Here is a 26,820-nt window from a genome sequence, read left to right as displayed (position 1 = left end):
ATGTATGGTTTTGGCAGTTTTGTTCATCTCGTGTTCCAGCAAAGACTAATTTTCAAAATTTCATTTCAGGCAGACCAGGGAACGGCCAGGCTGATCCATCAGGTAATCGCCCTCCAAGGTATTATCTGACATTTTACTGCACTAATCCATCCAACTGAATGACAAATCCCTGAGACAATTTCAGTATCTTTGCGTTCAATGGTTCGGTTCAATGTCTGACTGACACTTGTGAAGGAAAATTGGCTTGCCATGTTTTCCTGGAATTCTTTAACTGCTGCTCCCTAATTCAGAACGACATTAAATTAGATCCCTGAGGAGCAGGATGAGAGGCAAAGTGGCCCCGCTGCCGTTTAGAAATACATTTTCACTTCCCTAGTTTCCAGCCTTCAGTGAAATGCAATGCGATGTTATGGCCCTTCCACCGCCTGTATATTAGGGTTCCGCCGAAAACTCGCCGCATCTTACTGCCCCGGGATGGGCTGGAGACTACCTGACTATCCAATTCGGCTGGTTGCAGCAGGGCGGCCCTGGTTCGACAATGATGGCAGATATCAAATCCATACTAAGATTGGGATTCCACTATATTAGTCCAGGCAGTATGGTGGACTGCGGACCATGACAGTCCTGAGTTGTGTGGATTGAATCAATTAAACACCTATTGACACTCCTGCCTGACGCAGCCGAATGATGCTTCCAACTTCCAACTGATTTGCGGATGTTTCCCACTGTCAATCCATATTCCCGCTTCCACTTGCAATGTCTCATATTATCCCAGGGTTTGTTGAGATCCTGGACATACTCGATGCTTGACGTGATACCTATCTGACCTGCTGCATCAGCTGGCCAATAACTGTTGGTTTATTTCTGTATTTTACAGAGGCGGTGAAGCTGAGACTGGCGAATGGGCAGAGTCGCTGCGCTGGGAGAGTGGAGATTCACTACAGGGGACAGTGGGGCACTGTGGATCATCATTTCTGGGATGAGCCGGACGCCGATGTTGTGTGTGGGGAGCTGGGCTGCGGGACCGCGCTCTCTGCACCAGGCGGGGCTCACTTTGGGAAAGGATCGGGACCCATTGTGACGTCACGTGTTCAGTGCAAAGGGAGCGAGACCGCTCTGCGGGAATGTCGCTCTGTTCCATGGGGTCACTATGACCTTCCGCACTACAGTGATGTCGGTGTGATTTGCTCAGGTAAAAAAAAACAAATCTGTCCATCATCTACAGCCTGCTCTCCGGGAAGGGGCGGATAAAGTATTCTGTGACTGTACACAGTCGTAAAGAGAGTGGTGAGCAATTTCAATGTTCTGACAATAGAGGCGTTGTTTCATTAACACCAGGATTTAAGTTTTTAACAAAGTAACTTTGTTGGGGGGTTGCGGACAGACTTGCGGGGAGGGAGATCCAGGAATGTTAATGTGTCCCGATCTTGCCTGTGCAGATTCAAAAGGTCGGGCATGCTTTGATCGGTTGGCTTTATATGTAAGTATATTTAGGAAGTATATTTCAGGGAAGTCCGGATCATTCGGCACTCCGTCAGAATTGGAGGCTGTCGCTGAATTAAATCCGGGTGTCTCGGTCCATGTGTTTGACATTTACTGACTATTGATTGCGGAGGCCATAGAGCGTTTATCCAGTCACTGCGGCTATTTTCAGAGTAGCAATCACTGGCCAGATTGAAGTTGTTCCAAGAGCGGAGCGTGGATGAGAAGTGTCTGGAGGAAAGCCATTCGGACTGGAAAAGTCCCTCTATTCTTCGCTCGCCACGAATTCTGCCACAGTTGCTGAATTCTTCCAACATTTTCTGATTTTGTGTGAAAGGGGACTGACTGGATATCTCCTGTCTCTCCAGGCGTGCCGTTGTAGTAACTGTCATGTAAAGCCTCTTATTCAAATGTTTGATACTATTTGAAAACTTATCTCCCTCTTACACCCTAAATCTGATGAATACCAACTGTTCCTATATGATTTCCCCTCGTGTTTTTTTTCGGACGAGTTTACCTTCCGAGTCCGTCAGGGGGAGAAATCAGAAATGTTATTGGGAGAGTGTTCCCTTGCATTTGAATAAATTGTGCTGGATCAATTTGTTCAGGAGGTTGTATTTTAAACACATGTGTTGCAGTTGATATTTTCTCCAGATTAAAATGAAGGAAGATTAGCTGTTTTAACATTTAAAGCTGCTGCAGCTTCAGGCACATTTCACACAGTGTAAGCTGATAGAAGGAAATGTTGTCTAGATTCAGCAACCAGTAGCCTGGGACACTCTCCCTGGACTATTGTCCAGAACAGGAGATCCTTTCAAGGATGCAGTTCCCGGAATTGTTTATTCCATTCCAGATATGGGCGGAGCAAAGTTACTGAAACTTGAAGCAGAAACTCTGCCCCTTCATATTCTAGCCGTCTAAATAGAAATGTTAAAATTCGTGAGGATTTTTGATTACGTTTTGCATCTGGCCTTAATGTCTTAGCGACCTGTGCACATGAACCCTCAATAGGTACTCGAGTGTTGTTTGCTAATGACCATTTAGACATCCGGCGATCCATCGTTTCATTTCTGGTTGAAGTCGTTTGAGAACGTTCTTTCTCAACCGGTTTCAGCTCTAAAAGAGAAACAAAATGAAGATGTTCATTTCGGTGTCTACCGGTTAGAAAATCCCTGGGCAAATTAAACCAAATGTCCTTTGATTCGTGTCCGCCTGCAGCACATGGGGATAGTTCCCATCACAAGGTGGTAGTGGGCAGTCATACCCAGGTTTTTCGAGATAAACCAGCAGTCCGTTCAATTTCAGGGCGGGTGGTGAATAGTGTTCCAGATGAATCGCTGGAAGACTGGACACGGCATCTGAAGAGAATAATAGTGGACTCATAGTGAACTTGATGAAAGAGCTTTAATTGTTTAATTCAACGAACTGCCTCATTGTTCCAGTAAATCGGTCCAAGTGCAACCACCGGAACGATGTCAATGTGATCTGTTCCGGTGAATGCAGGCTGAGCATACTTGAAAACTCCCTTATTAATGTTTCAGCAAGCCAATAAGTGGCAATCTTTTTTCTCTCTGACATGCACATATTTAGCAGGCCATCATATTTCACTGTCATTTGTTGTAAGTCTGGAATAACGTTTCAAATTACTCGTACTTGTAAATTAGAAACGTCCACGAAGGGAAAGCGGTAGATGTGGTTTATATGGATTTTAGCAAGGCGTTCGATAAGGTCCCCCATGCAAGGCTTCGAGAAAAAGTGAGAGGGCATGGGATCCAAGCGGCTGCTGCCCTGTGGATCCAGAAATGGCTTGCCCAAAGGAGGCAGAGAGTGGTTATAGATGGGTCTTTTTCTAAATGGCGGTCGGTCACCAGTGGTGTGCCCCAGGGATCTGTTCTGGGACCATTGCTGTTTGTCATTTTCATAAATGAATTGGATGAGGGAGTGGAGGGATGGGTTGGCAAGTTTCCCGACGACATGAAGGTTGGTGCCGTTGCGGATAGTCTGGAGGGATGTCAGAAGTTACAGAGGGACATAGATAGGATGCAAGACTGGGCGGACAAGTGGCAGATGGACTTCAACCCAGATAAATGCGTAGTGGTCCATTTTGGCAGGTCAAATGGGATGAAGGAATACAATATAAAGGGAAAGACTCTTAGCACTGTAGAGGATCAGAAGGACCTTGGGGTCCGGGTCCATAGGAGTCTAAAATCGGCCCCGCAGGTGAAGGAGGTGGTTAAGAAGGCGGATGGTGTGTTGGCCTTTATCATTCGAGGGATTGAGTTTAGGAGTCCGGGGATAATGATGCAGCTATATAAGACCCTCGTCAGACCCCACTTGGAGTACTGTGCTCAATTCCGGTCGCCTCATTACAGGAAGGATGTGGAAAAGATTGAAAGTGTGCAGAGGAGATTTACAAGAATGTTGCCTGGATTGAGTGGCATGCCTTATGAGGATAGGCTGAGGGAATTCGGTCTTTTCTCCTTGGAGAGACGTAGGATGAGAGGAGACCGAATAGAGGTATATAAGATGTTGAGAGGCATAGATCGGGTGGACTCTCAGAGGCTTTGTCATGGATTGGAAATGGCTGCTCCGAGAGGACACAGGTTTAAGTTGCTGGGGGGTAGGTACAGGGGAAATATTAGGGGGACGTTTTTCACACAGAGGGTGGTGGGCCAATGGAATCGGCTGCCGTCAGTGGTGGTGGAGGCAAAATCAACAGGGTCTTTTATGAGACACCTGGATGAGTACATGCGACTTAATAGGATGGAGTGCTATAGGTAGGCCTAAAAGGTAGGGATATGTTCGGCACAACTTGTGGGGCAGAAAGGCCTGTTTTGTGCTGTAGTTTTTCTATGTTTCTATGTTTCTATTTTATTGATCTTCTGAAATGAGCAGATCATTGTTGTTGATTTAGTGCTGAGGCCAGTCATCGATTTCCTTTAAACATTTGATATCGCATTCCCTTTCGAGCTATTAAGTATTCGTATTCTGCCTCCAAGCCATGAATGACATAGATGTATTCCAGAGACCCAGGGCCGGATCTGGGGACCTGAGTTCGAATCACACCAAGGTAGACGGTGAAATCTGAATTCAATAAACGATCTGGAACTAAAAGTCCACGAAACAAGTGTCGATTGCCCTGAAAACCACGCTGGTACACTAATGTCAGTTAGGGAATAAAATCTGCCATCCTTACCTGGTCTGGCATCGCATTGTGGTTGACTCTCAAGGGACCATTGAATTACATGGAAAGCCGTTTAGGGATGGGCAATAAATGCTGGCCCAGTCAGCAGCACCGACATCTCTTAAGTTAATTTTAAAAATAAGTTTTTTTCAAGAGGATGGAGCACAGAATAAATGAAGAGAGTCATATTTCAATCATCCTGCAGAGTTCAGAGTAACAGCGTTGTAACTGTACGAAAAGCTCAAGTGGATAAAATGTAGAGATGAATATGTTTTCAAAACATGGAGAACGTGCTAATAAACCGCACATTCGCTGGAATGATACTATATTTTTTTCGAACGACATTTATTTTCTTAATTACCCATTCCGAGATGCTGTCTAATATTTGAAGTGCCTTCGGTATTTTCAGTTCAACTATATTGCTCGAGAATGATGTCCAGAGGATATCGTTTATAACACTGAATCATAATACAATGCTTATCCACCTTGTGCACCTTTTTAATTTATACTGCAGCTTCGCCAAGTAATCTTATTCTTCCAATCTCCCATTAGTTTTCTTTTCAGGGAACTGTCCGCTTTGCATCGAAGCACATTCCTAAAAGCGTCATTTATCACGTTATTCGTTTTTACGTCATAATTTGTCAATTTTGGGAAATGGATATATATATATATATGGATAAACAGATATGGATGTAATATTTTTTATCGTTGACACAAAAAAGAGTTTATGTTGACTGCAGTGAACAAATTAATTGGGTCTGTGTGTTTTTCTAATCTGAAATAGGAAGCCACGAACCCCGACTGGTTGGTGGAAAGAACAGGTGCTCCGGCCGGGTGGAAGTGCTGCATAGAGAACACTGGGGGACGCTCTGTGATGCTTACTTTGGTTTAGAAGACGCCAGTGTGGTCTGTGAGCATCTTCAGTGTGGAATGGTAGAGAAAATCCCGAGAGGTGCAGCCTTTGGGAAGGGAAACGGCCCAGTGTGGAAGGAGAACTACAGATGCCATGGGAGTGAGTCCCGGTTGAGGGATTGTCCTGTTTCATCCGTGGAAGAGTTTACCTGCTCACATGAAAATGATGCCAGTGTCATCTGCTCGGGTGAGTCCTGTCAATGCAGACACTCATAGAACAATAAAACTTGGATGTCGTCATCAAAGAAGCCATTCGACCCGCGAGCCTGTGCAGACTTATTGAAAATGAACCTCACCCAGTCACAATCCACACATATCCTCACAGACCTGTACTATTTTTCCCTTTACATAATTGTTCAATTCTCTGAAAATATTTCGTTGTCCTTCACCAACCAAATACTCGCACAATTCGTTTTCAAACCTGATCACTTGCTGCAGCTGATTAGAATCCGGTCACGATTGGCATTTTGTGAATTATTTTAAATCTGACCCGCTCCCTTACCAGGACTTTCCCACACTCTAAACTGCCACCAATGAGAGCATTTTCTCCTGTGCACTTTTTTTTTGTAGAACCCTCGGGATTTTGAAGTCGCCGTGAAATCTGGAGGTTAAAACAAAAACCCATCCGAATTACATTAAGTAACTCAAGAGAATTGTTCTCCACTGTCCAGACTAGTATTGTCCCTTTCTCAGCATCACATAAGACACTATGTCTTTCCTGATGAAAGCCTATTGATGACACTGATAAATAAACTCAAAACGTATCACAGTGTTGTATACGGGTGTTCTGTATGTGCTAACTCGCTATTTTGATTATTACATTTCAAAAGTAACTGTAATTCACAATGCTCATTGATGACTATTCCGGACTTTGGGACATCCAGCGGTTGTGAAAAACGTCGCGGAAAATAATCGTTGTCTTCCTTCCCACCAATATGAGTCAATTCCGATTTTTCTACATCAGATGACCCTGCCATTTCTCTGTGCATATCACCAGCGCGGCATTTCAAAATTTTAATCCTGCCCATCACACCACAGTCAATGTCTTTAACATATCTCACGTACAGCAGGTATTCACAGATTCTCCTAAGGACGCCGCGAATTACTATTTCCTGTCGAAGGGCCAAATTCACATTTGCCCTTTCATTTCACAGACGCGAATTTACCAGTGAAATATCTAACGTGGCCTTTCTGTGTTCTTTGGAAAACAACGTGTATAACAGCATCCTTCCTACCATTATTAACTTTCCCCTTTCCCTTCTCCCAATATAAAACACCAGAAAGCTTCTGAAATATGTTTTTCCTGAAAAAATCTCGCTGGTGTTCTTAATAGTTAACATTTTTTAAAGTGATTTTTGTGTGTCAAATTATCATTTCGAACAAATAATCCCACAGCCAGAATAACCTTTCTCCCTGCTGTGTTGGGTTGCAGCATATCCCAGCATGCAAGGATAAACTTTCACAGAAGTGTTGCCCATATTGCAGGAAATGAATGTCCAACTCTGGCACCATCTCCTCCTCTGGATAATCATCCATTGCATCCCATTTAAATCACTCACCAACACGTGGTGCTGGGATTAATGAGGATGTTTCTACATTTGTCCGCCCAAATGCAAGCCCATTGCTGCGTTCTGCAAATATGTATTATCTCTCTGCTGAGCAATGCATTTACTTTAGATACAGAGGAGGAGTTCTGGCTGTTCAGTCTCCTGCCTGACTGTGCTGAACTGCCTCTCAGTAACATCCTTCACCTTTCAACAAACGGAGATATACTGGTGAAAGCTGACATCAATACGGGATAATTTGCTGCACTGTAACCACTGTTCTAAATGTCTTTCTTCGCCTAGATGAAAACTGGTCACTGAGATTGATGAATGGGGGAAGTCGGTGTGATGGGCGCGTGGAGATTTACCACAATCACAGCTGGGGCAGAGTGCAGGACAGCCTCTGGGAACTGAATGACGCGAACGTAATCTGTAGACAGCTGGGCTGCGGCGAAGCGGAAGCCGTCTATAACAATTCAAAGTACGGAGAGGGTGAAAGGCCTGTGTGGGTGAATGATGTCCGGTGTGAAGGAAACGAATCGCATTTCCGGGACTGCAGCACATTCACATTGAACCCGCATCGCAGCGACAGCATTGGCGTCGGGGTTCTGTGCTCAGGTGAATAAAAAGGTCACTTTCCCAGAAACGTTGAGGGAACAATGTAATCTTGGTCAACTGGACAATATACTTTACTTCTTCCTGGGGAGCCCGTAGATGAGATATTTGACAGTGACGCCGGGGTGTAGAACAGGATGTCACGGAAGAAAAAAACCCCGTAAAAGTTGGTTTGAACTAATTTGATGCATTAAACAATTTTGCTCATCTCTCGGTAATTCCCGGCAGTAAATTGAGACCAACACAAATAAAGACAGTATCGGCAATAGGGACCAATGTATTGACCAGAGGGGTGAATTTCAGCAGAACAACGAAAGGAGAGAAGGGAGATGGTTAAGGTGGTAATTCCAAACTTGCGTCCTTCTCGCCAGCGTCATGACCGTTAAATAGCGGTGTATAAAGGCTTGCTGCAAAAAGTGTCAGGTGTGAAGGAAATCCAAGCCCTTAATTGGATGCATAGGTGCTGGTTATCATGAACGCTTGGGGTGGTGCGGTGGGCTGTGGTGGAGCGCGGTCAGGGGTGGAGAGCATTGATGTCTTTGAAAATGATCATGATATTTTGTAGCCAATTTTTTTATTGACTGAAGAGAGTCCAATGAAGATCAAAGAGCCAGTACGAGTGGTGGTGTAGGAAGGGATCGGGTGGGAGTGAGTGCGGGTCTGTACGAGCTGCTGAATTGGAATGCGCGCGTTTCTTTAGAAATGTTTTGCTTGCATTCATGTTTTTGGATGAGACGGTCATCAGAATAGTTTTTGCATTGGATTTACTGAGTAAACAAGCGACTTCTGGACAGTTTAGCAGCAAACTGGGTGAGTTTCCACTATAGATCACTGTCTGAAAGGTTAAGTCTATTTCACTGTCCTCAGATGCTGTCTGGCTATTTGATATTTGCAGCATTTTCTGATTAGTCCCGATACATAAAGGAGAGCTACATAGTTTCTCTTGAAATATGCACGGCAAGAAAATGCAGTGAAAAGCAAAGCATAAAATGTCTGCTTAGACCATTGTTTGTGGAACGACTTACTTGCAGAATTACACTATTATATGGTAAAGTTAATCATGCTGCAGAGAATGGGTCAGGTGCAATCTGTAAAACGTTTGTGTGAGTGTTACGAATATCAGAAATATATGTCTGCTCGACATTTATTATTTTGCGTCAGATGAGACAGGTGTCCTACTGCATAGATTCATTTACCTGTCAACGCCAGCTAAAATATAGGTTATAATTTAGATCGACATTATACGATAGTTTCAATTTAGCAATGAGGTTAATATGTTGAAAGTATAATATGACAGTTTACATTTTCTATTAGAACACAGGCAGTTAAGGCTCTCTGATGGTGGAAGCCGATGTGCTGGTCGATTGGAGATCTATCACAATGGGACATGGGGTTCAGTTTGTGATGACTCCTGGGATCTGGCAGACGCTGACGTGGTTTGTAATCAGCTGGGTTGCGGAAACGCTTTGCGGGTTCTTCTTCCTACTTCGGCTGGACCAGATGCAGACCCAATTTGGTTGGATGAGCTGCAATGTTCTGGGAATGAATCATTTCTCTGGGAATGTCCCCATGCATTGTGGGGTAACCACGACTGTAATCATAAAGAAGATGTGAACATCATGTGCTCTGGTAACTATCCCATTTTCTGCAGTTATAACTGAAGCTTCATAATAAAATATATTCCTGAATTACGTGCGAACAGCGCTTGCGAAGGTGATTTGGCCAAACGCCCCTCTGCGTTACTTGTTCTGGACCGAAATATTGCCAATTGAGTGGTCGACCCTTTTTTATGCGTTCCCTTCTGTCTCTTTGTCATTCAGTTCGAACGTAAATGCACCTTTAACGCTTCAAACGTCACATGTATCCAGAGATCTATTCACCAGACTCTCTTCAAATTAGAACAAAAAGCTTCTCCTTTTTCCATCGCACAAATATTTCGATTGAAATTCAATGTTGCTTATTCTTGATTACATCGTTTGATTTCAGCTGGGTTTTTTTCTGTGACCATTGCAAAATAATACCACCAAACTGTGAATTCAACTGACGCAACATATGGTTATTATTGCACTGTGAATACAGAATTGATCATTGAACCAACTGGATGTTTTATATTTCATTGACAGAGCACAAAGAGTTGCGTTTAGTGAAGGGATCACATCGCTGTGAGGGGAGAGTGGAAGTGTTCTATAATGGGACATAGGGAACAGTGTGCTCGGAAGAACTGGATTGGCATGATGCAGAAGTGATCTGTAAACAGTTATCCTGCGGTAGACTCGATTCCATTGACTATTACTCTGGGCTATTCGGAGTAGGATCTGGCCCTATTTGGCTGGATGAGGTCGAATGCCTTTCACACGTGTCGACCCTTTGGCAATGTCAGGCAGACCCGTGGGGCCAACACAATTGTGATCATTGGGAAGATGCTGGTGTCGTTTGTTCAGGTAACACAATCAATCATTTTGCTTGCAGGTGTGATTTGAAATATTGAGGTAGCTCATGGAGTCAGCTTGTTTGTCTGATCCACAGGGGGAGATACACCAAAGCAAGAGCAGGAAAATCTAAACGACTGCAAGCGAGAATCAGGTGTTTTCTCAACCTTATTAAAACACATTCTCCGATTTGATTCGTCGCTTGTGCTAAATTATGGCGAGTAACTATATTTTTTGACACATTTAGGGCAAAGTTTGCGCTTGGCTGGAGGTAACAACAACTGCTCCGGGAGAGTGGAGATATTCTGCAATAGAGCCTGGGGCACGGTGTGTGATGATTCCTGGGATATGAACGATGCCAGTGTTGTCTGCAGACAGCTGGGCTGTGGTTCCGCTCTAATGGCCCCAGGAGGGGCTGTTTTTGGCCAGGGTAACGGTACTATCTGGCTGGATGAGGTGAAATGCACCCGAAGCGAATCAATTTTGTTTGACTGTCCTTCGTCATCCTCAGCTCAGTTTGAATGTGATCATAAGGAAGATGCCAGTGTGATTTGCTCCGGTAAGCGTCCCACTCAGTGGTGTGGTTTTGGGCTGCGTGACGGTGGTCGGTCCTTGTTTTCTGAATTTGAATCATGTTTTCCGATGTCTTCCTAACCAACAATCCAAATAATTGTGTCCCTTTTACCATATCGTCAGCAGGTCCGGATTTACTACCAACTTCCCCGTCCACACCTTCAGGTATTTCTCATTAATAAATAGCATTAATTATTCATGTTAACTTTATATTAAGATGCACAATCTGGACATATTGGCATTGGCTTAGTTTTGTAAATTGCTAATGATAATCATGTGTTTGATCATCATGTAAGCATTAAAAAACAATGTGGACATTTGAAATGCAAATACTTTCTTGAATATTTCATCAAGGACATGAAGATGAAAGCACTTCCATCCCTCAGGTGATTTGCATATCACTCGGTGTCCTGTTGATCTGTGCGTTAATCGCCCTTTTGGCAGTAATGCAGAGGAAATCATCAATAAAAGGTAATGTTCGAATCATATCCCTGAACCCACGCTGAATCGCCAATAACTGCTTCAAACCCCTGTGGGGATTCTCTTCTACGCTACTTCCCACAGTTTGACTTCTGTCCATGTAAGAAACAAATTATCCAGCCAATTGTTTCTTCCGATCTATTTGGCAAGGAGTGAAATATAACATTTAAGTGAGGGAGTTACCCACATTTGTAGTTCTGGTTCATCCACTAGTACCTGAGACTCGAAATCATTTTTTGATTTGATTTGATTTATTATTGTCACACGTATTAACATACAGTGAAAAGTATTGCTTCTTGCGCGCTATACAGACAAAACATACCGTTCATAGAGAAGGAAACGAGAGAGTGCAGAATGTAGTGTTACAGGCATAGCTTGGGTGTAAAAAAATATCAACTTAATGCAAGGTAAGTCCATTCAAAAGTCTGACAGAAACAGGGAAGAAGCTGTTCTTGAGTCCGTTGTTAGGTGACCTCAGACATTTGTATCTTTTTCCAGGAAGAAGGTGGAAGAGAGAATGTCCGGGGTGTGTGGGGTCCTCAATTATGCTAGGTGCTTTGCCGAGGCCGCGGGAAGTGTTGGCAGAGTCAATGGATGTGAGGCTGGTTTTCGTGATGGATTGGGCTACATTCACGAACTTTTGTAGTTTCTTGCGGTCTTGGGCAAAGCAGGAGCCATACCAGGCTGTGATACAACCAGAAATAATGCTTTCTATGGTGCATCTGTAAAAGGTGATGAGAATCGTAGCTGCCATGCCAAATGTCCTTAGTCTTCTGAGAAAGCAGAGGTGTTGGTGGGCATTCTTAACTATAGTGCCGGCATGCGGGGCCCAAGACAGGTTGTTGGTGTGTTTTTGAAAGAATAGATCAAACATTGGAATACAAACACTTTGCACTGTGAGATCAGTAATTATTTAGCAACTAATATTTCATTTCCATTTATCATCGCTTGCAAACCAATGCTTTTGGAGTTAGGTCCAATGTTAACCTCTCGAACCGAATTCAATCCAGTTTGAGACGTGATGTGATACTTTTTTAATGAATTTCCATGCCTGTCAGTGAAATTCTGCATCGCAGCATCGGCAATACTGGAGTATTGCAGGATCAATGCTGGATGCACAGTGAGCAGCGTCCCTCGCTCTGAGCCAGAAGTTTCAGTTTCGGGTCCCAAGACTACAGACCAACAAAATATTAAAAATAATACAGCAAAGTCCTTCCAAGGCAACAATGTCAGGCAGTGGGAGCGGGAGAAGTTCCTGTTCGGCCATGCTTGGTGGTCGATATTAAAACATGGTAAAGGAATCTGATGAAGGATTGCCTTGTGTACCACTATTTTTAGAACATAGAACATAGAACAGTACAGCATAGAACAGGCCCTTCGGCCCACGTTGTTGTGCCGAGCTTTATCTGAAACCAAGATCAAGCTATCCCACTCCCTATCATCCTGGTGTGCTCCATGTGCCTATCCAATTACCGCTTAAATGTTCCTAAAGTGTCTGACTCCACTATCACTGCAGGCAGTCCATTCCACACCCCAACAACTCTCTGCGTAAAGAACCTACCTCTGATATCCTTCCTATATCTCCCACCTCGAACCCTATAGTAATGCCCCCTTGATATAGCTCCATCCACCCGAGGAAATAGTCTTTGAACGTTCACTCTATCTATCTCCTTCATCATTTTATAAACTTCTATTAAGTCTCCCCTCAGCCTCCTCCGCTCCAGTGAGAACAGCCCTAGCTCCCTCAACCTTTCCTCATAAGACCTACCCTCCAAACCAGGCAGCATCCTGGTAAATCTCCTCTGCACTCTTTCTAGCGCTTCCACATCCTTCTTATAGTGAGGTGACCAGAACTGCACACAATATTCCAAATGAGGTCTCACCAAGGTCCTGTACAGTTGCAGCATAACCCCACGGCTCTTAAACTCCAACCCCCTGTTAATAAAAGCTAACACACTATAGGTCTTCTTCACAGCTCGATCCACTTGAGTGGCAACGTTTAGAGATCTGTGGATATGGACCCCAAGATCTCTCTGTTCCTTCACAGTCTTCAGAACCGTACCTTTGACCCTGTAATCCGCATTTTAATTAGTCCTACCAAAATGAATCGCCTCACATTTATCAGGGTTAAACTCCATTTGCCAGCCCAGCTTTGCATCCTATCTATGTCGCTTTGTCGCCTACAGCAGCGCTCCACCTCATCCACTACTCCACCTATCTTGGTGTCATCAGTAAATTTACTGATCCACTCTCCAGCCCACTCCTCTAAGTCATTAATAAAATCACAAAGAGCAGAGGACCAAGCACTGATCCCTGTGGCACTCCGCTAGCAACCTGCCACGAATCCGAAAATTTTCCATCCACCACCACCCTCTGTCTTCGATCAGACAGCCAGTTACCTATCCAATCGGCCAACTTTCCCTCTATCCCACACCTCCTCACTTTCATCGTAAGCCGACCATGGGGGACCTTATCAAACGCCTTAAAAATCCATGTATATGACATCAACTGCCCTCCCTTCATCAACACACTTAGTTACCTCCTCAAAAAATTCAATGAAATTTGTGAGGCACGACTTGCCCTTCACGAATCAATGCTGCCTATCCCGGATTAATCCACATCTTTCTAAATGGTCGTAAATTCCATGCCTTAGGACCTTTTCCATCAATTTACCAACCACCGAAGTGAGACTAACCGGTCTATAATTACCAGGGTCATTTCTATTCCCTTTCTTAAACAGAGGAACAACATTCGCCATTCTCCATTCCTCTGGTACCATCTCCGTGTTGTGGAGATGCCGGCGTTGGACTGGGGTAAGCACAGTAAGAAGTCTCACAACACCAGGTTAACGTCCAACAGGTTTATTTGGTAGCAAATACCATAAGCTTTCGGAGCAATGCTCCTTCGTCAGATGGAGTGCAACTCCATTTGATGAAGGAGCATTGCTCCGAAAGCTTATGGTATTTGCTACCAAATAAACATGTTGGACTTTAACCTGGTGTCGTGAGACTTCTTACTGTACCATCTCCGTGGACAGTGAGGACCCAAAGATCAAAGCCAAAGGCTCTGCAATCTCATCCCTTACCTCCCAAAGAATCCTAGGATACATTTCATCAGGCCCAGGGGACTTTTCGACCTTCAGTTTATTCAAAACTGCCAGGACATCCTCCCTCCGAACATCTATATCCTCCAGCCTATTAGCCTGTAACACCTTCTCTTCCTCGAAAACATGACCGCTCTCCTTGGTGAACACTGAAGAAAAGTATTCATTCATCACCTCTCCTATCTCTACTGACTCCATACACAAGTTCCCACAACTTTCCTTGACCGGCCCTAACCTCGCCCTGGTCATTCTTTTATTCCTCACATAAGAGTAAAAAGCCTTCGGGTTTTCCTTGATCCGACCCGCCAAGGACTTCTCATGTCCCCTCTTATCTTGAACAGATAAACAAAAGTACTGCCGCTATCTGAACTCGCACTGTGTGTTCTTGATTGATATCTTATTCGCCGACAGACGTTGGTCTGAAAATGGCTCAGTTATCCTTGTGATGGAGGCAGAGATATCATCACTTGATTCATGATCCAGGGAAATAAGGAAAACCTCTCGGGACCCTGGTTCGAATCTGGCCTCAGCAAATAGTGAGATGTGAAATCAATACCAGTCGGGAACTATATTTCTAATTGTAAATGTAGCAATATATTAACAACCTGAATCCCCCTGCAGCAGGTCCTCCCACTGACGGCTGGGATCCACCTTCTGGTTTGTACCAAGGCACTTATGAAGAAATAGATAACATTTCGCATGGCAATGATTCCGCTCAGTCCCAGGCTTCAGGTTTGTGTTTTTATTTCATTTCAAAACCAAGCTCCAATGGAAAACGGTCACTTCAGGTTTACCTCCCTTAACCGTCAGTGCACTGATTGGTTGACAACACCATTTTCCTCATCGTTCAAATGGAAGAGGAGAAATATCGCAAAGCCTCATTTCCCTTCACACTATTAACGGATTTGATTAGATTCCCACTCTCCATTATCGTTGAAGGAGGTTTTGTGCCATTTGTGTAAAAATAGCAAGCAAAGCAGTTGTTTCGAAATTCCAAATGGGCTGCATCTTGCGTCAATCAAGGTTCAGAAGTAAAACACAATAGATACACTGTTTGACCGAACATATAAATCAATCCCAGACATTACTGCTGAAATCGAATTACAGGAATAGTGGTGTCTGGGAAAATGCCTGGAGTGCAATCAGATTTTTTTTTGCTTCACTTAAAAATTTTAAAATGACTTTCAGCCGAAGCGAGAATATATATTGTCATTGAATAACAAGAAAAATGAATGCAAGCCATTAAGTATATAGGCACACAGCCAAAACAAAGAGGATAGCGGGGGTGGGAGGTGGAGGGGGGAGTGTTAGACTATGCGGGCAGCAAACAAGGGCAAGGGAGATGACAAACAGGGAAGGAGAGAGAACAAAATTAATTAAGGTGACAAAGACTATTAAATAAATGAATCATTGAGTGTTAATTGAATTAACACAAAATCCAATGGAAGCAGAAATAAGGTTGGCTATTCAGAATAACTTCACATGTTTTCGTCCGGAACAGTTTTAATAGAAATCAAAAATGCTGAAATGGCAGAAATATTAAACAATATTTTTGTTGAAGTTTGTATTATGATAACACTTAAGCACGTAACATCAGAAGATTTGAATAGGAATGGTAGAATCACAAACAAATGAACAAAATACACCAAACGTATTCAGATCACTTTTCATCCATGCATTTTCAAAGCAAGGAAAGTTCTCGCAAAGGCACCATTGCAATTTTTCACCAAATCACATCTAAGGAATATAATTCGAGACTCATTGTGGAAAACAAATATTGATATCATGATTAGAAAAGAAGAAGGAAACTGTGTAGGAAAATAGACATCAATCGACTGAACATTATTGGCAGGAACATTAATCCAATTCCGACATAAGGATGGAAAAATATGTACAAGTCAAAAACTGTAAAGAACAGTCAGTGCATTTTTCATGACCGGTTCACTCACACAATTAACAGCATGAAAGTCGGACAATTGACAACTGACCTGAACTGGTGAACACCGTAAATGCATTTTTCTATTTGTCCAAAATTCGTTTGTGAAACAACCACTTCAGAACACTAATGGATGGGATCAGAATATACCTGTCAGCTCCAGTTCAGTGGGTGGCCATCTTGCCTCTAACTCAAATGTTTCCAGGTCCAAGTTCCATTGCAGAATTTGGACAAGTAGTTCAAGTCTGACACTATTTGCAGTGCTGAGACGGTGCTGTACTATTGGTGATGTGACATTTCATAGGAGCTATCATCCATGCCGAATATGTCTTCTATTGAGGATTGACCAGATCAATACTTACCCCTTGAGCAAATTCGCAAAATTAAGTTTCATGCATTTTTTATTACTTTGTTGTCATTTACAGTGGAATATTGCAGTGCCCAAAATGTCTTCTGTGTTCATACATTGCAATAGCGACTACACTTAAAACATGCATCGCCAAAGGTGGATGAATCAGTCAGGCAGTAAATTGCACGATATATAAGTGTTTGATTCATGTGTACAGAATCATGGGGCAAACTTAAACTTGGAACCAGGTTGCTGTCATAATCTATGTAATTGTGGGGTAAATGTTTCTACAGGCGGAAGAAGATTAGAAATGGTGTTCTGTACAAATGGGTACTGCGATCACACGCTTATGATTTATTGGAATTAGTTAAGGTTTGTAATCACATTTTAACAGTGGCAGTAAATTTTGGTGGTCAGACAAGTACTGAAGCAAATGACAAGAAAATGTTAACATACTTGCTATAATAGTCATACAATTGAAGAATGAAACTCAACAAAAGCAACAGATAAATGAAAACTCGGTGATAAAGAAATGCAATTCTGCCTATTACAGTGCAAAATAAATAGCATAGTTCATAAAATGTACTCATATGCAATGGTCCAAAAATGATTCGATGCAAAGTTTAAAAAAAGGTCACTGAAGCCAAAACAAACACAAAAGTTCATTTCTGAAGTAAACAAAAGAGAAAGAAATGTTGGGCATCTCAGAAGGGCTGCAGAGACAAGTCCAACACTTTGTGTGTCTATGACTTTTCTTCATGCCAGACCTGCTGACTTTGTCCAATATTTTCTGTTTTTCTTTCCTATATCCAGCATCCACAAAGTATGTGACGTTTATTTAAAAAAAACTCAATATGTAGGGTTAAAGTGAAGTTAGAAATCAACCAGATAGTGGAGTGGATTGCATGTCTCTGAGCATGATGTTGTTGAAAGGCTACAGGAGACAGGAACGGTTTGAAAACAATTTACAAGAATGTTAGCAGTATTGAGGACTAAGTCTTATCCAGAATGGCTGAACGGAATGAAATTAATGATCCGGATGGGATGTACCCCAGGTTACTGTGGGAGGCGAGGGAGGAGATTGCGGAGCCTTTGGCGATGATCTTTGCATCGTCGATGGAGACGGGAGAGGTTCCGGAGGATTGGAGGATTGCGGATGTGGTCCCTATATTCAAGAAAGGGAACAGGGACAGCCCGGGAAATTACCGACCGGTGAGTCTAACCTCAGTGGTTGGTAAGTTGATGGAGAGGATCCTGAGAGACAGGATTTATGATCATCTAGAGAAGTTTAGTATGATCAAAAGTAGTCAGCACGGCTTTGTCAGGGGCAGGTCGTGCCTTACGAGCCTGGTTGAGTTCTTTGAAAATGTGACCAAGCACATTGACGAAGGAAGAGCGGTGGATGTGGTCTATATGGACTTCAGCAAAGCGTTCGATAAGGTCCCCCATGCAAGACTTCTTGAGAAAGTGAGAGGGCATGGGATCCAAGGGGCTGTTGCCTTGTGGATCCAGAACTGGCTTGCCTGCAGAAGGCAGAGAGTGGCTGTGGAGGGGTCTTTCTCTGCATGGAGGTCAGTGACCAGTGGAGTGCCCCAGGGATCTGTTCTGGGACCCTTGCTGTTTGTCATTTTCATAAATGACCTGGATGAGGAAGTGGAGGGATGGGTTGGTAAGTTTGCTGACGACACCAAGGTAGGTGGTGTTGTGGATAGTTTGGAGGGATGTCAGAAGTTGCAGCGAGACATAGATAGAATGCAAGACTGGGCGGAGAAGTGGCAGATGGACTTCAACCCGGATAAGTGTGTAGTGATCCATTTTGGCAGATCCAATGGGATGGAGCAGCAGTATAAAATGAAGGGTACCATTCTTAGCAGTGTAGAGGATCAGAAGGACCTTGGGGTCCGGGTCCATAGGACTCTTAAATCGGCCTCGCAGGTGGAGGATGCGGTCAAGAAGGCGTATGGCGTACTAGCCTTCATTAATCGAGGGATTGAGTTTAGGAGTCGGGAGATAATGCTGCAGCTTTATAGGACCCTGGTTAGACCCCACTTGGAGTACTGCGCGCAGTTCTGGTCACCTCATTACAGGAAAGATGTTGAAGCCATTGAAAGGGTGCAGAGGAGATTTACAAGGATGTTGCCTGGATTGGGGGGCATGCCTTATGAGGATAGGTTGAGGGAGCTTGGTCTCTTCTCCCTGGAGAGACGAAGGATGAGAGGTGACCTGATAGAGGTTTACAAGATGTTGAGGGGTCTGGATAGGGTGGACTCTCAGAGGCTATTTCCAAGGGCTGAAATGGTTGCTACGAGAGGACACAGGTTTAAGGTGCTGGGGGGTAGGTACAGGGGGGATGTCAGGGGTAAGTTTTTCACTCAGAGGGTGGTGGGTGAGTGGAATCGGCTGACGTCGGTGGTGGTGGAGGCAAACTCGTTGGGGTCTTTTAAGAGACTTCTGGATGAGTACATGGGATTTAATGGGATTGAGGGCTATAGATAGGCCTAGAGGTGGGGATGTGATCGGCGCAACTTGTGGGCCGAAGGGCCTGTTTGTGCTGTGACTTTCTATGTTCTATGTTCTATTTAGACTATTCTCTTTTCTTGTGCCTTGCCTGCGACTTCCATGACTTATTTTCACTACTGATAAGAACATAAGAACATAAGAAATAGGAGCAGGAGTAGGCCATCTCGCCCCTCGAGCCTGCCCCGCCATTCAATAAGATCATGGCTGATCTGACGTGGATCAGTACCACTTACCCGCCTGATCCCCATAACCCTTAATTCCCTTACCGATCAGGAATCCATCCATCCGCGCTTTAAACATATTCAGTGAGGTAGCCTCCACCACCTCAGTGGGCAGAGAATTCCAGAGATTCACCACCCTCTGGGAGAAGAAGTTCCTCCTCAACTCTGTCTTAAACCGACCCCCCTTTATTTTGAGGCTGTGTCCTCTAGTTTTAACTTCCTTACTAAGTGGAAAGAATCTCTCCGCCTCCACCCTGGATTATCATCTGTGACGATAAAGGGCAGGGAAACAATATGGCAGTGGGAAGGGATTCTGGATCAAAACACCCTCTCCACTGACCCAGCCGTAACAGGTTTTTTTAAACATTATTTCCTGTTCTCCATATCTCACACATTGTCTGCTAAAGGACTGGTATGTTCAGAGCCAGAATAATATCAGTAATCCAATCATAGTTGCCCCAATAAGGTTGTGCTGGTTTTTCACCTGAAACCAATGCAGTCAGTCTGCTGATTGTTCTCCCAAATTGGTGCCATGATCAAATGTCAGGACATTTGCACAGTGACGATGAAGTTGTTGTGATATCGAATTCGAGTTTCTGAATCATCCTTTGTCATGATGAAATCGTAATGATTCAACCGCAAACAATTTGCCTAATAGCCAATTAGTTTGTACTTAACAGTTTATTCAAGCATTGACTCCTTCAATCCGATTGAATATTACACCAGTCACAGTTTGGGAGACACGGATCCTGGGTCAGAATATCCTGAAGTGGAATTCTCCTCTATTCAGGGTAAATCGAAATTCGCATCCTACAATTTCCTTCCGAGCCGTCTCACTCTGTAATATCTAAACTAACTTCTGAAATCTCCAAACGTGTACACCATGACGTGCACACCATGAAATGACAGTGCCAAGTAGCTCAGATATTGCAGAATGATTTCAGTTACAGAAACTCTGAGTCTGAAACAATGTCTTATTGTAGTTCGCAGCAATTTAAATAACGCTTGCTTTTCTTTTTAAAAAAAAAAGTCATTTTAAAGTTTAACGTTTAAAAAAAAAGTTCCATGTGTTTCCCCAGAAGCCTTTCTGGGCTGTGAAATATGTGCGGGTTGTTGGAATCGATGACTCACCGGAAAGGGTACAAACTTCAACGAAAGTTGAAAATGCTACGACAAAATTTGGCTCAATTACTCTTCGCGCCCAAACTCAGTGGTCTCCACACCATAAGAGATACATTTTTTTCTGTCCCGTAATTATTGTGGAAATAGACATTTAAGGATATGATTCTATTCTTCATTACAAATTTATTTCAATTCAAATGCATTTACCTCTCAGCTCCTGTTTTGATAGACTATGACGGTGCTGGGACTGAAACCAGTGACTCTCAGAGGGGGCACTTGCTGCTGAACCGGAGCTCTGACGGTATTTTCACTTTGACAAGTTCCAGCGGTGATCTCGGCACTCTGGGTGAGATAAGTCTTTGATTGTTCCGTTTCTTAGACAATCGATCGGAATCAGCCCATAATAAGTGGATAAGAAATTAGAACAGGATTAGGCCGTTCAAAGGTGAAGGAAGGGCCGTGGATGTCGTCGATATGGATTTCAGTAAGGCATTTGACAAAGTCCCACATGGCAGGTTGGTTAAGAAGGTTAAGGCTCATGGGATACAAGGAGAAGTGGCTCGATGGGTGGAGAACTGGCTTGGCCATAGGAGACAGAGGGTAGTGGTTGAAGGGTCTTTTTCCGGCTGGAGGTCTGTGACCAGTGGTGTTCCGCAGGGCTCTGTACTGGGACCTCTGCTATTTGTGATATATATAAATGATTTGGAAGAAGGTGTAACTAGTGTAATCAGCAAGTTTGCGGATGACACAAAGATGGCTGGAATTGCGGATAGCGAAGAGCATTGTCGGGCAATACAGCAGGATATAGATAGGCTGGAAAATTGGGCGGAGAGGTGGCAGATGGAATTTAATCCGGATAAATGCGAAGTGATGCATTTTGGAAGAAATAATGTAGGGAGGAGTTATGCAATAAATGGCAGAGTCATCAGGAGTATAGAAACACAGAGGGACCTAGGTGTGCAAGTCCACAAATCCTTGAAGGTGGCAACACAGGTGGAGAAGGTGGTGAAGAAGGCATATGGTATGCTTGCCTTTATAGGACGGGGTATAGAGTATAAAAGCTGGAGTCTGATGATGCAGCTGTATAGAACGCTGGCTAAGCCGCATTTGGAGTACTGCGTCCAGTTCTGGTCGCCGCACTACCAGAAGGACGTGGAGGCATTGGAGAGAGTGCAGAGAAGGTTTACCAGGATGTTGCCTGGTATGGAGGGTCTTAGCTATGAGGAGAGATTGGGTAGACTGGGGTTGTTCTCCTTGGAAAGACGGAGAATGAGGGGAGATCTAATAGAGGTATACAAGATTATGAAGGGTATAGATAGGGTGAACAGTGGGAAGCTTTTTCCCAGGTCGGAGGTGACGATCACGAGGGGTCACGGGCTCAAGCTGAGAGGGGCGAAGTATAACTCAGACATCAGAGGGACGTTTTTTACACAGAGGGTGGTGGGGGCCTGGAATGCGCTGCCAAGTAGGGTGGTGGAGGCAGGCACGCTGACATCGTTTAAGACTTACCTGGATAGTCACATGAGCAGCCTGGGAATGGAGGGATACAAACGATTGGTCTAGTTGGACCAAGGAGCGGCACAGGCTTGGAGGGCCGAAGGCCTGTTTCCTGTGCTGTACTGTTCTTTGTTCTTTGTTCTTTGAAGGGGGGGAGGTTTAACACAGATATCAGAAGGACATATTTCACACAGAGGGTCGTGGGGGCCTGGAATGTGTTGCCGGGCAAGGTGGTGGAGGCGGACACACTGGGAACGTTTAAGACTTATCTAGACAGCTATATGACCGGAGTGGGAATGGAGGGATACAAAAGAGTGGTCTAGTTTGGACCAGGGAGCGTCGCGGGCTAATTGGTCCTTGTTTCTCGTTTCAAGGCTTCATTCTATGATCATCTTGCTGGTGCCAGTACAGAGCGAGACTGCGGATAGTTGGGAACCTGTCTCGGGGGCAGGGAATTCATATGGTGTTCATGGAAGTGGAAATGACTAGCGTTGGGAAGCATTTTCCGATCAGGGCCATTGTGATCTCCTGGACTCGTTTCGATCGCCTCAGGGGGTCGGAGAGGAAATTCCCAGATTTTTTTTTCCCCATATTGGCCCTGGGGTTTTTCACTCTGGGTTTTCGCCTCTCCCTGGGGATCACATGGTCTGGAATAGGGGGGGTGGGGGTGAGTTAATAGGTTGTAATGAACAAAGCATCGTAGCTGTGAGGGACAGCTCGGTGGATAGGATATTGGTATGTAGATAGGCTGGAAAATTGGGCGGGGATCCTGGATTCAGGATTCAATCCTGGACCGGGGAGCGGCGCGGGCTTGGAGGGCCGAAGGGCCTGTTCCTGTGCTGTATTGTTCTTTGTTCTTTGTTCTTTGTTCAGCCCATCGAGCCTTGTCCGTCCTTCAGTGGATCATGGCTGATCAGACAGTCATCACATTGACCCTCTTGCCCTTTCCCCGTATCCCTCGATTCGTTTACTGATCAATAATCTACCTATCTCAGCCTTAAATGTGCACAAGGACTCTGCCTCCACAGCTCTCTGTGGAAATGAGTTCCAAAGATTCACAGCTCACTGAGAGGAGATATCCCCTCAGTCTTAGGTTGGTGTCCCTTTATACTGAGACTACACAGTCTGGTGCTGGCACCTTTAATAGGGGCAACATCCTCTCAACATTTACCCTGCCAATCCCTAAATGAATCCTATTTTTGAATGAAATCACCTCTCATGATTACCTGAGATCTTTGTGTACTGCTCTTCTATGATTCCGTCATTAGTACCACCAATTTACTGTGTAATTTAGCTTTCGGCAGTTTTTCTTCAATTAAATAATTCAACATTGTTTTGTTTTCCTTTCTGAATAGAATAATTTCTTATTGTATTCCCTGTGCCAATCTTTTGCTCACTCAACCGATCAATATATCTTTTTAAAATATTTGTAGCCCTCGCAAAACTTGTCTTTCTACCAATTTCTACGACCTTTAAATTTGGCTCCAGTACATTTGTTTCCTTCCTCCAAGTTATTAAAATATGTTCGAAAGAATTGCGTCAAGCAGTCATCGCTGTGGACCCCCACTGGTTACAGCTCGCCAAACTGAAAAAGAACCCCCTATCACCACTTCTTGCGTCCAGCCCATTAGCCAATTTTCTATCAATACAAATGTACTACTTCCAACACCATGGGCTCTTACGATATGAAATAACATTTTGAGAGCTAGAACTAGAACCAGAAGACACAACACTGTTCTATTTTTTATTACTGTTTCTCGTGTTTCTCCTTCCTATGTCACACAGTCTGCATTCCCATCCATCTGTCATTCCATTTTATCCCTTGCTAAACACATCAGTAAATACTAGCAATGAGACAGCATTTCCAGTCATGGCCAGCTGCAACCGGTTCATTTTATTCTGGTGCCACCTCCCCCAGAACCGGTCCCAATGTCGCAGGAACCTGAAACCGGTCACCCTCGCAAAACTTTCCCAGTCATGTAATCAGCTGACATATCCGGCTCTGTGTACTCTGACGAACACGAGGAGCTGGTAGCAGTCCTGAAATTACTACATTTGAGGGAATAAATTTACTTCCGAACTTCCCCTTTTCGGCTTTTTGGATCTGATGTTTTTTTTTAAATCCCATTTGGTTAATACCGACGCATATCATGACAAGTGGCTGTTCAGCGCACCCTGCAGAATATCCTGCAACAGTTCTGAGAGATCCTTGACCCGAGCACCAGGGACACAACATACCAGCCTCGAGTATCGTTTCCGGCCAAATAAATGCCTTCCAATTTTCCTGACAATTGAATCTCCTATAACTATTGCATTCCCACACTTTCTGCTTCTTTTTCGTGCAATGGAGTCAATTAACTGGGATGTTACTCCGATGAGAAGCCATTCCCCCAACAGTATGCAAATCAGTCTATCTGCTTTGCAGCGGAATGGCGAGAGAATGTTTCTACACTGAAGGCCCATCGAAACTGTACCAACAACAACTATCCCCGCCCCCCCCCCCACCCCCGAGCCAAGCCCTATATATTTTCCCTGCGAGACCCCTGACATTTAGGGGCGATATAGCATGGCCTATCAACCTAATCTGCAGATCTTTGGACTGTGGGAGGAAACCGGAGCACCCACAGAAAATCGACGAAGACAGGAGGAGAACGTGCAAGCTTGACACGATCGGGTATCAGTTGATCCCGGGGTCCTTGGGCTGTGAGGCAGCAGTGCTAACCACTGAGTCACCGTGCAGCCCTTATTTTGTTTTTACTAATTAAAAAAATCCCGACTATAGATTGAAATTTAGATTGAAATTAACCTTAAATTAAATTACACCATTCAATCAAACTCAGCTCTTGAAACTCACTGTTTCGTCAAACTCCAGACAAGACCTGGAGCCTTCTTTTTTGGCCCGAAATTCATGGCTTCTGAAATTAGATTATTCCTGCATTCCAATCAACTAGCTCCAGTTGAGGAGCTGTGAAAACTTGTTTTCAACCTGCGTTTAAAATTCACCCAATCAAAAGCGCAATGTTTAGTTGATTGCTAAATTAAGGAAGAAACTTGACTTCAGATGGAAATTTAGCATTTCATGGATACTCCGAGGAAACCCCAGTCATTTTATGTTACCCTTCATGGAGTCCCATGCTGAGAGTGCATTCTGATTGGATTATCACCTCTGATTATTACTGCAGTCTCCCGCTGTCTTGTGTGGAATATACTCGCTCTGGTGTGATGTCGATGAAAAATAATGTGGCATTTGGTTTTAGTTCCTATCGCGAATACACAGAATTGTATTAAACAAAACACCTACTGGAATCGCAATGTTCTCCAAAAATCTGTCTACCCCCGCAGGGTACAATAGATCCACATTGATCTCATCTTACTGGTTCCGTCCACGCCAGCCAAGAACAGCAATGTTATCTGTGGCGCTTGTCCGGGCTTATAACCGCCATGGGCAGTGACCATTCATTTCCGAAGTTTACACAAAGACATTATACTGTTAAACCGTATTTCTAGGACATTTTCCAATGCGAGTGCCACAGTGTCGGGATATGACCTGTACCCCGTGGTTTCTGCTTCATGATTCCGTGCAGTATTTTCAGTGGTGCATTACATTGAAAGTATCGGAGAGAATGTGCAGTGTGTGTTAGATAGGATTAACCGGCCAGTTGAATTGGAATACAAAAAAATAACTATTTGTTACGTGATGAACTGATTGTGGAAATGATTGAAATTCTCACTCATTTCTCTTTTACCGTTTCAGATCATAGTCATCAACAAATCTAGCATGTGACGTCCTCAGATATTTGACTCACTGCATTAAATAAAAGGACGCCCCTGAACTTTTCCGCAAGTATCACCATGTCGAACATGCTTTAACTCCAGGTATATATATATATATATATATATATATATATATATATATATATATATATATACATATAATTGTTGTTTTTGTATCAATAGGCTATTAATTCATGCTGTGTTTTAGGAATTTGCATATCTCTCATTGTTTTGCGTGAAAGTGTAAATGCTTTGATCAGTCAACAATGAAAACCAACTTAGAATGTATATCGAGTATTGCACTGTCCATTTTAAAGCTGTTACATCGCATTGCATTGTACAATAGAACCGTTATTATGATTCAAGATCTGATCTGTAATTTTTTCAAGGGCTTTTGAAATTTATTTTGTAAAAGCTTCCCTTTTTATACCATTAAATAAAGATTAGGACAGATAAATACATGGTTTGTTTCCGTCATCGTCATTTAATGTACTCTCGACCGTCAGGGAGGAGAGAGGGAGGGTCCTCTGCATTTCCCCAGCAACTAAACGCAACACGATGTTGCATTCCAGCCCTGTCCCTAACACTCGGGATCTGGCAGTTGCGAAGATGCTGATTCAATTTCCATGTCTGCTTTTCAATTTAATTCAATAGGATTTATATCCAGTGATCCATTGGTGTTGATTTATTCCAGAAACCCCCGTGCACTATGGTCTGTCAATTGTGACTATTCTTTGGTGCGTAAGCCATTAAAATAGAAATATGCATGAGCTGAAACCGCCATTTTACACATGAACAAATACAGGAAATGGTGGTAAAACCAAACAATTCAGCTACATTTTTCTGAGAGGAAACTAAGGCGGGAATATGCAAATACCGCTCCACTTCTCTGAAGCTGTTTTCTGCCTGTTAACTTTCTAGATTCTGCTGTCCCATGTCCACAACTTATTGTCCATATAGTTAGCGAAAATGGAGTTGCAAATTGCTGGTCGGGTGAGGACTTTTCGCAGATGGAAAAAGAACACAAACGAGGTGGCATCACGAACCATCTCCTCCTGGATCATGCAACCAACAGCTAA

General features: G+C 43.7%; 1 pseudogene; it reads left to right on the top strand.

Moving 5' to 3' along the window:
* Positions 1-26,820, top strand: LOC144510225 (scavenger receptor cysteine-rich domain-containing protein DMBT1-like; annotated as a pseudogene).

This window comes from Mustelus asterias, chromosome 22, assembly GCF_964213995.1.
Source record: "Mustelus asterias chromosome 22, sMusAst1.hap1.1, whole genome shotgun sequence".
In the NCBI taxonomy this organism is placed as follows: domain Eukaryota; kingdom Metazoa; phylum Chordata; class Chondrichthyes; order Carcharhiniformes; family Triakidae; genus Mustelus; species Mustelus asterias.
Note: the sequence above shows the minus strand (reverse complement) of the source record. Positions and strands in the feature narration are given on the sequence as shown.